Source organism: Stegostoma tigrinum, chromosome 3 (assembly GCF_030684315.1).
Source record: "Stegostoma tigrinum isolate sSteTig4 chromosome 3, sSteTig4.hap1, whole genome shotgun sequence".
Lineage (NCBI taxonomy): Eukaryota > Metazoa > Chordata > Chondrichthyes > Orectolobiformes > Stegostomatidae > Stegostoma > Stegostoma tigrinum.
In genome coordinates, this window is record NC_081356.1 from 88,583,869 (window position 1) to 88,593,614 (window position 9,746).

Below are 9,746 nucleotides of genomic sequence, written 5' to 3' on the forward strand. Positions count from 1 at the left end.
CATTCATGTCCTCATATACCACAATGTCACTCTGAGCCTAGAGACTCTAGTAGGCCAGGTCCAACTCATCCCATTTTAGACTAGAATTAGCTTAGACTTGGGTCGATTTTACAAGGTGCCATTATCACTATCTGACCACCCCATGACTGAAACGTCAGTAATTAATATGGTCACCCCAAATACAGCTGGCCCGCAGTGATGCTTTGCTGCAAGCAGCCTTAATTATTTAAGAGCAGAACATCTGCCTCCACCCAGGAGGATATTCCACCCAGACAACCTGAGTATCCCAGCAGTTTCAGCACTGAGTGGTAGCCACTGATGGGATTATAGAAAATCCTGAGGAATAAAATTTTGAGCCCTGATTTGAAGGTTAGGAGATTTTGGCCAGAGTTGCCCAGCAGATGCTAGTGAGGGATGTGGAGATGGGGTTTTAGAAGGTGTTCAGCAGGGCTTCAGTCTTAGAAGGGATTGGGGGAGCTCCAGTAGGTTGAGGCCCTTCCCCTTCCTGCCTGACCGCAGCCAATGCAATGGAAGCTGTCCTACTCATCACTTAGCCAGTCCCAGACACTGCTGCTGACCCTTGAAGCATTAAGTGGTCACAGGACTGCCATGAATGACAGGGATGCAAATCTCACCAACTCCTCGAGAGGTGGGGTGGGACATTGTGTCAAAACAAAACCTTAACAGTCTATCTTCCATTATCAGTGATGCCCTGCTCAATAACAACTGGTGTGAACATCCAACATCGGATACCACTCCCAGACCCCACTGCAAACCGTCCACCACCCATTAACCTTGAACAATCAACTCACCCAGGCTACTGTCCTTAGGATTCAGAATAGATCACATAACCCTTTTCTAATAAAAGTATATTTAAAACAAACACACAATCTCACAAACATCACATCTGTAACAATGACAACAGAATACAATTTTAAATCAAGATTTCTTGCAAAATTGTTATCACCTCTAAATCACAGTCCAGTTAAATAATCTGCTGATATTCAGTCCGAACACCACAGATCAAGTAGAGACATGAATTGCCTGTGAGTGGGGATCAAAGTGGAGGAAAATTGAAATAATATTAAACAAACGTGTTTCTTTTTGGCTATTGGCTTCACTCATGACAAGTAAAGTGCACGAGCATTCAATTTGTTACCTGGCCTTTGAAGCCCAGAATCATGGGACTAACACAAAACAAAGTGATATCGCAGGAAATTAGTAAGTCTATAGGTTGGTAATAGATGTTAATTTGACTATCTATATTCGCTTACGTTAGGACTGAAGGTAATTAGGGGAAATATTTACAGGTTACAAACAGAAAGACCGGCAGGAACCTTTTAAAATAAATTAAAAATTAAGTCAAATTGAGATGCAAGACCTGTCTAACTAGCTTATGATTCTTGTTCCCTGTGTGGGCAAGGACAGGTGCTGTAGGGAGGATCAGCAAACTGACCGTTGCACCATTATAGAGACAGTCATTCAGAGTGCTGATGTACGTGTGATGTAGAGGCCTCCTAGCACTGTTAATGATGTAGAGAAGAAAATAAGTCAGGAGATAGAAAAGGCCATGCAAGAAGGGCACTATTACAATAATCACGGGGGATTTCAATAAATCCGGTCAGAGTTGATTGGAAGGGGAGCCTTGCAAGGAAGATGATGGAGCAGCTATGGCAGGGGTTTAAAGGGATAATGTGGAAAGCACAGCAGAAATTCATCCCAAGGAAGAAGAAACATTCTAAGAGGGTGATAAGTCAACCATGGCTGAGAAGGGAATTCAGGGGCAACATAAAAGCAAAAGAGAAAGGATACAATGAGGTGAAAATTTGTGGGATGCCAGAGGATTGGGAAGCCTTTAAAAACCAGCAGAGGACAACTAAAAAAGTAATGGGGGGGGGGGGAAAGATGATATAAAAGGGTAATTTAGGGTAATATAAAAGAAGAATGCAAGAGTTTTTAAGGTCTATAAAAGGTAAGAGAGGCAAGAGTGGACACTGAACCACTGGAAGATGAGGCTGGAAAAGTAGTAGAGGGGAACAAAGAAATGACGGAGGAACTGAATAGATACTTTGCAGCAGTCTTCATGGTGGAAGACATTAGTAGCATACCAGAACTTCAAAAGAGTCAGGGGCAATGGAGAGTGGAATGGCCATCACTTTGGAGAAGGTGCTGAGGAAGCTGCAGCATAAAGTAGAGAAATTACCTGGGCCAGAAGGACTACACCCGAGAATTCAGAAGGAGAAAGCTGAGGAGATTGTGGAGACATTTGCGGTGACCTTTTTTGGGGTCAGTTTTTGGACCACAATGCCACAAGTATTCACATTTCACATTAACTATCTGCATGAAGGAATTGACGGTATTATTGCTAATTTTGCAGATGACACAAAGATAGGTTGAAGGAACAGGTGGTATTGAGGAAGTGGGGAGGCTGCAGGAAACCAGGCAAGAAGAGTGGGAATAGAAGTAGCAGATGGAAGACAATATGGGAAAGTGCAAGGCTCTGGTCAGAAGAATAGAAGCATAAATTATCTTCTTAATGTGAAAAGCCTTCAAAATTCTAAAGTACAAAGTCCTAGTTGAGGATCTCTTGAGGTTAATATGCTGGTTCAACAGGTAGTAAGGAAGACAAAGGCAATGTTAGCAGTCATCCTGAGAGGAACATAATGAAATACCCGGATTTACTGCTGACGCTGTAAAAGGCTCTGGTCAGACTGTATCTGGAATATTGTGTGCAGTTTTGGGCCCCATATCTAAGGAAGGATTTGTTCTGTTGGAGGGGATCCAGAGGAGGTTTATAAGAATGATCCTGGGGATGAAGGACTGGTCTCTTGAGGAATGTATAAGGACTCCTGGTCTGTACTCAGTGGAGTTTAGAAGGACGAAGGGATCTCCTTGAAATTTACAAAACACTGGATAGAGTGGAGACAATATTTCCAGTAGTAGGAGACTAGGACCCAAAGGCACAGCCTCAAGTAGATGAGGACAAATTTCTTTAGCTAGAGGGTAGTGAATCTGTGCAGCCCACACTCACAGAAGGCTGTGGAGGCCGAGTTGTTCAGCGTATTTAGGGCTGATTGGTAGATTCTTGATTAGCAAGAGGATCAAGGGTTATAGGGAGAAGGCAGAAGAATGGGGTTGATAAATCAGCCATGATCAAACGGTGGAGTAGATCTGATGGGCCGACTGGCTCAATTCTGCTCCGGTAACTTATGGTTTTATGTGAGAGGCAGCTGAAACTCAACACAATAAGCACAGTCTTGGTCACTAACTTGGTTACTTTTCCAGAGACTTGTTGCTTGCCCTGCTGAGTATTTCCAGCATTTACTGTATTTTTTTAGATTCAAGATCCATAATATTTAGTACTCATGTTTTCTCTTTTTCAAGAAAGATATTGGTATTCTAATGAATAGCGTTTTATGTGTTATGATCTCTTCATACGGGACTAGGAGCTAAACGAACTCTTTGAAGGATTTGTTAGATAGGATTGAAACACTAATAAAATGACACTTTCATCAACATTTTACCCATAAGATCCACCGATATTTTTCATTTTGAGTCTTAGATTGTATCTGGTTAGCAGTTTTCATTTATTTGATTTAAATCAGTATTTCTGTTTCCTTGACTTTTTAATTACAGATATTTCCATTTCTTTAACATAGTGCTGAAGTCCGATCATACTTCCTCAATATCATTGAGTAGCCCTGTAATTAGCGTTGTCAACTGTCAAATGTTGTGGCACCCTGGTGCCCTCTACTGACTGTCATAGGAAACTACAATATAGTTCGCTTAAAATCTGTGAAAGGAGAATTATGAGTTATTGAAGTTATGAGCAGGGCACTCCGTGGTAATTAGGCAGCATCAATATGGTTTTATGAAAGAGAAATCTGTTGAATTTCTTTGGGAAAATAAATGTGCTGTGGATAAAAAGGAATTGGTAGATATACTGTGTGTGAAGTTGGGTGAACACAGCAGGCCAAGCAGCATCCCTTGGCCTGCTGTGTTCATCCAGCTTCACACTTCGTTATCTTGGATTCTCCAGCATCTGCAGTTCCCATTATCACTGGTAGATGTACTGTTCTTGGATTTCTTGATGGATCTAATAAAGTAACATATCAAGGGTTTTACTGAAAATAAAAACCCATGTTAAAATAACCCATAGTAAATTGGGATATATAGAATTACTAGCTAACAGGAAGCAAAGGGTAGGCAGAAATGGCCTTTATCAAGTTGACAAGATGTACTGAGATGTGTGCCAAAGGGGTCTGCACTATGTCTTCAACTGTTTACAATTTATATTAGTGACTGAGATGAATGGGTATAAGGTATGATCACCATGTTCACTGATGACACAAATATAGGTAGCAACTTAAACTGTGAATAGGAAAAAAGGAGATTACAGAAAGATATAGATAGGCTAAATGAGTGGACAAGGATTTGACGAATAGAGTATTAAGCTGGAAAATGGAATTACCTATTTTGGCAGGAAGAATGAAAAGAAATTTATTATCTAAATGGTGGGAAATTGAAGAGCTCGGCCAGCCTTTATTGCCCATTCCCTGCTGCCTTTAACCTTAGTAGCTGGCTAAATAATTTCAGAGTCAACCATATTGTTGTGGACCAGGAGACGCATGTAAGCCAGACTAGGTAAAATCATAGATTTTCTCCCATACAGACATTAATGAACCAGATAGGTTTTGTGACAATGGTTACAATAAGACTAGTTTTCAATTTCAAACTTTTATCAATTTCAAATTTCACCATCTGCCATGGTAGGCTTTGAACCCATATCTCTCAAACATTACCGACTCTGAATTTTGAGTCTTGTAACTTTATCACTTCACATTGGCAGCCTCTAATCTCAAAAAGCTGTCATGCAGGTGCAACAAATAAAATGTTATGATTGATTTTGAAGGGAGTTGAGCACAAAAGTAGAGAGATTATGCCTCAGTTAGTCAGGACTCTGGTAAGGCTGCATATTGGGTAGGCTGGAGTATTGGCCGCCTTATATAAGGAAAGAAGTTGAAGGAAAGTAAATGTGAAAATATAAATTGGAAGCATTTCAGAAATGGTTCATCAGTTTAGTACCTGCAAAGAATGGAGTGTGTTTGAGGAAAGGTTGGACAGGCTAAGCTAGTATCCACTGGAGTTTAGAAAAATAAGAGGTGACTCAAATGATATATGTAAGATCTCGATGAGGGGTCTTGACAGGGTAGATGTAGAGATGATGTTTCCTTTAATGGGAGGATGTAGAATTCTGGGTCAGTAGTTAAAAATAAGGGTTCCCCATTAAACACAGAGAAAGACTTTTTTCTTACAGAAGGCTGTGGGCATTTGGAGCTCTCTTTCTGAAAAGATGGCAGAGGCAGAGGCTTTGAATATTTGTAAGGCAGGAGTGGTAACCGAGGTGTTGAATGGTTATCAGAATAGGTGACAAAGTGGATTTGATGTTACAATCAAATCAGTCATGGTTTTATTAAATGGAAAGCAGGGCTGAGAAGCTGAATGGCCTATTAGGGCATCTTATTCATACATTTGTATGTCATTCTGCTCTGATTAAAACAGAAGAAAGGTTTAGGCAATAAGGGGTCATAATTTGCTGTGGCAAGGCATATGAATGTTTTAAAACTCTCCTCCTCAGTTGAATTGCAACAATGTTTTGCACCACAAACCACTGAAAGGACAATATGACAAAGTTGCTCAGAGATAACCAGGCATAATGTACTGATAAGCAATTGTGTATCTCTTCAATTAATCAAGCTGCAGGATTATGAAAAATAACAGCATAAAGTCTAACAAAGACTTGCAAATTAGAATGGGTAAATTCTATAGAAAAAGAGCAAAAGATATTTTGGAAATACAAAAGAAATAAAAGAAATATTTTAAAACTTGAATAACAAGTAAAACACAACACTGAGACAAGCCTATTGGTGTTCACTCATCAGGACGAATGCAAGTATATATATTTTTAGTCTATTCAGAAGTGGAGCAGGTGAGACGAGACCAGACTTGAGACCAGAATCCGAAACTAGGAAAAATACCACTGCACCACAAGAGCATCGAAAACACAAGAATACCAAATATCAAATGATCACAGCAATTTATATTGCAGGAGAAAAGGTGCTGAATGGTCGGCAAGTTGATGCATAATGTCCAATGCAATGCCATGGATAAAGAATGAGGAACTTTTGGCATCCCAAACTTCCAGGTAATTTGAATAGTTGCAAAACTTGAACAAATTCATTTGCTTGCAGAGGACCAGTCATTACATCTGATAGTATGCCACTAAACAAACACAACCATTTATTTTAAATTGCCTGTTAGAGTAGCTATTATCATACTAAGGAAGTACAGCCAGTTCAATTTATTTGCAGAATCACATTTAACAGTAGATGTTTTGTTTTGGATTTTGTGTGGGCTGATTGAGTACACACGGTACTCAATCTTTTAGAAAATGTTGAAGGAATATGCTGTTTGATTTAATTAGCCAATTAGAATATAAGGCCTTGCACCACGCCACACTGAACTTCATACACAGTGTCAGTAAGTTGTACAGTAGGTAGAATGCACTTGTGGACTGATCTTGCAGCTTCCAGCTGGGGGACAATCCTATTTGCATTTTGCCAGTTCTTAAGGTGGCTGTCTTTGGCTTATTTGCAAGTTTGCAGGATACACTGCAAAAAGTGATCTAATCAGGCACTGTACAGCTTTGATGAGCTTTATTTCTGCATCAGGCTTGCAAGATGAACAAATGGCAAGGTAACAAACATCTACAAGATTTCTGAACAAGGCAATCTTATAGAACATGGAACTAAATAAATCTACATTGACTGAAGGTAGGCTTATGCTGGACTGAAGTGAAGAACCCAAAAATGGATTTCTTAATGAGCATGTTGAAGAGGGGAAATATATCAGATTGTTCCATCTTAACAATGAATTGCGTATGGGATCATGTGTATTAGATGTCTAAAAATAGACCTCACATGAGGCTATAGTTCCAAAGCTTGTGAATGTATGGTGTATGTATTGGAATTGCGTCGAGCTTGGGAAGACTATAGTTGCCCATATGTCCTCTGAGGCCAATTCGAGTCAAACTGCCCCCATTCAACTGTTTACACCAAAGGTACTTTATAGTCAGTAATCATGATCCAAATTCACAACACTCAATGGATCCATTAAAGCAGTTTTTCTGAACTGCTGATATGTAATAGATGAGAAAAGCTTACAACATGGATAGCACAGTTATCATCGGTGACTTTAGTCTGCATATAGACTGGGTAAACCAACTGAGTGCTAAAGCTGCAGAGGATGAGTTTATTGAGAGTGTTAGGGATGGTTTTCTGGATCAGCATATTAAGGGACCAACTAGAGGACACGCTATTTTAAGATCTAGTATTGTGTAAAGAAAAAGAGCCAACAATTTTGGTGTAAAAGAATCTTTAGGGATGAGTAACCACAATACGATAGAATTTTACATTTCTGTTAGAATGTGAGGTAGTTAATTCTCTTAAAGTGTGTTTTAAATGTGAATGAGGGAAACTATGAAGAAAGGAAGACATGGCTGAGATGAATTGGGAAAATATATTCAAAGCCATGACTGCACATAGGCAATTGACAGATTTTAAAGAACTATTACTTGATTTACAGCGACTATACATTTTTAAAGGAATAAAATCTGAACAATGGTCAGTCAACTGTGGCTAAGAAATTCAGGATAGTATAAAAATCAAAAGAAAATGCCTACAAAAAGGAATTGCAGTATTTCTGAAGATTGAGAGGTTTTTCAGAGAGGCCCTAGAAGCTGATAAGGAAAGAGAGAATGGATAGGAATGCAATCTAGCATAAAATATAAAAAATGAGATGTAAGAAGTTCTATATGTACATAAAAAGGAAGAATTGGCTAAAACAATTGTGGGTCCAGTATGGACAGAATCTGGAGGATTTACTATGGGGCACAGAGAAATGGCATAAAAACTGATTGATTACTTGGTGTAGTATCAGAGATAATGGGAACTGCAGATGCTGGAGAATCCAAGATGATACAATGTGAGGCTGGATGAACACAGCAGGCCAAGCAGCATCTCAGGAGCACAAAAGCTGACGTTTCGGGCCTAGACCCTTCATCAGAGGCTCTCTGATGAAGGGTCTAGGCCCGAAATGTCAGCTTTTGTGCTCCTGAGATGCTGCTTGGCCTGCTGTGTTCATCCAGCCTCACATTGTATCATCTTGATTACTTGGTGTTTGTTTTCATTAATGAAGATACAAGAAATTTCCGAGCACTATGGATCGAGGTGGATAGAGGGAATCAAGGGAATGAAGGAATTTAGCATTGGGCAGATGAAATTAATGGGGCTGAAAATTGATAAATCCCCAGGACCTGATGGTCTACATCAAAAAATGGCAAAGGAAATGGCTGTGGAGATAGCTGACATATTGATGATTAACTTCCAAAATTGTACAGATTTGGAATGATTCCTGCAGAGGTACCAAATGTCACTCCAATATTTCAGAAGTAAGTGAGAGAGAAAACAGGGAACTACAGACCCGTTTGTCTTAAGAACAATAGAACATGGAACAGTACAGGCCCTTCGGCCCACAATGTTGTGCTGACCTGTTACCCTATTCTAAGATCAAACTGCCCTGCATACCCTACATTTTACTATCATCCATGTGCCCATCCAAGAGTCGCCTAAATGTCCCAGATGTATCTGACTCCACTACCACCACTGGTAGCGCATTCCACGCACCCACCACCCTCTGTGTGAAGAACCTACCTCTGACATCTCCCCTATACCTTCCTCCAATCACCTTAAAGTTATGCCCCCTCATAACAGACATTTCCTCCCTGGAAAAAAGTCTCTGACTATTCACTCTATCTATGCCTCTCATCATCCTGTAGGCCTCCATCAAGTCACCTCTCATCCTTCTTCGCTCCAATGAGAAAAGCCTGAGCTCCCTCAAGCTTTCCTCATAAGACCTGCCCTTCAGTCCAGGCTGCATCCTGGTAAAGCTCCTGTGCACCCTCTCTAAAGCTTCCACATCCTATAATGAGGCGACCAGAATGGAACACTATATTCCAAGTGTGGTCTAACCAGAGTTTTACAGAGCTGCAGAATAACCTTGCGGCTCTTAAACTCAATCCCCCTGCCAATGAAGCCAACACATCATACACCTTCTTAACAACCCTATCAACTTGGATAGAACTTTGAGGGATCTATGGATGTGGACCCCAAGATTTCTCTGTTCCTTCCCACTGCCAAGAATCCTGCCATTAACCCTGCATTCTGCATTTCAAGTTTGGCCTTCCAAATGAATCACTTCACCTTTTTCTGGGCTGAATTCTATCTGCCACTTTCTTGCCCAGCCCTGCATCCTGTCAATGTCCCATTGCAACCTACAAAAGTCCTCCACACCATCCACAACTCCACGAACCTTTGTGTCATCGGCAAACTTTCTAACCCATCCTTCCATTTCCTCTTCCAAGTCATTTACAAAGGTCACCAACAGCAGAGGTCCCAGAACAGATCCCTGCCGAACACCATTGGTCACCGAGCTCCAGGCTGAATACATACCACCCTCTGTCTTCTATTGGACAGGCAATTCTGTATCCGGACAGCCAAGTATCCCTGAATTCCATGCCTCCTTATTTTCTGAATGAGTCTACCATGGGGAACCTTATCAGATGCCTTGCTAAAATCCATATAGACCACATGCACTGCTCTACCTTCACCAATGTGTTTTGTCATATC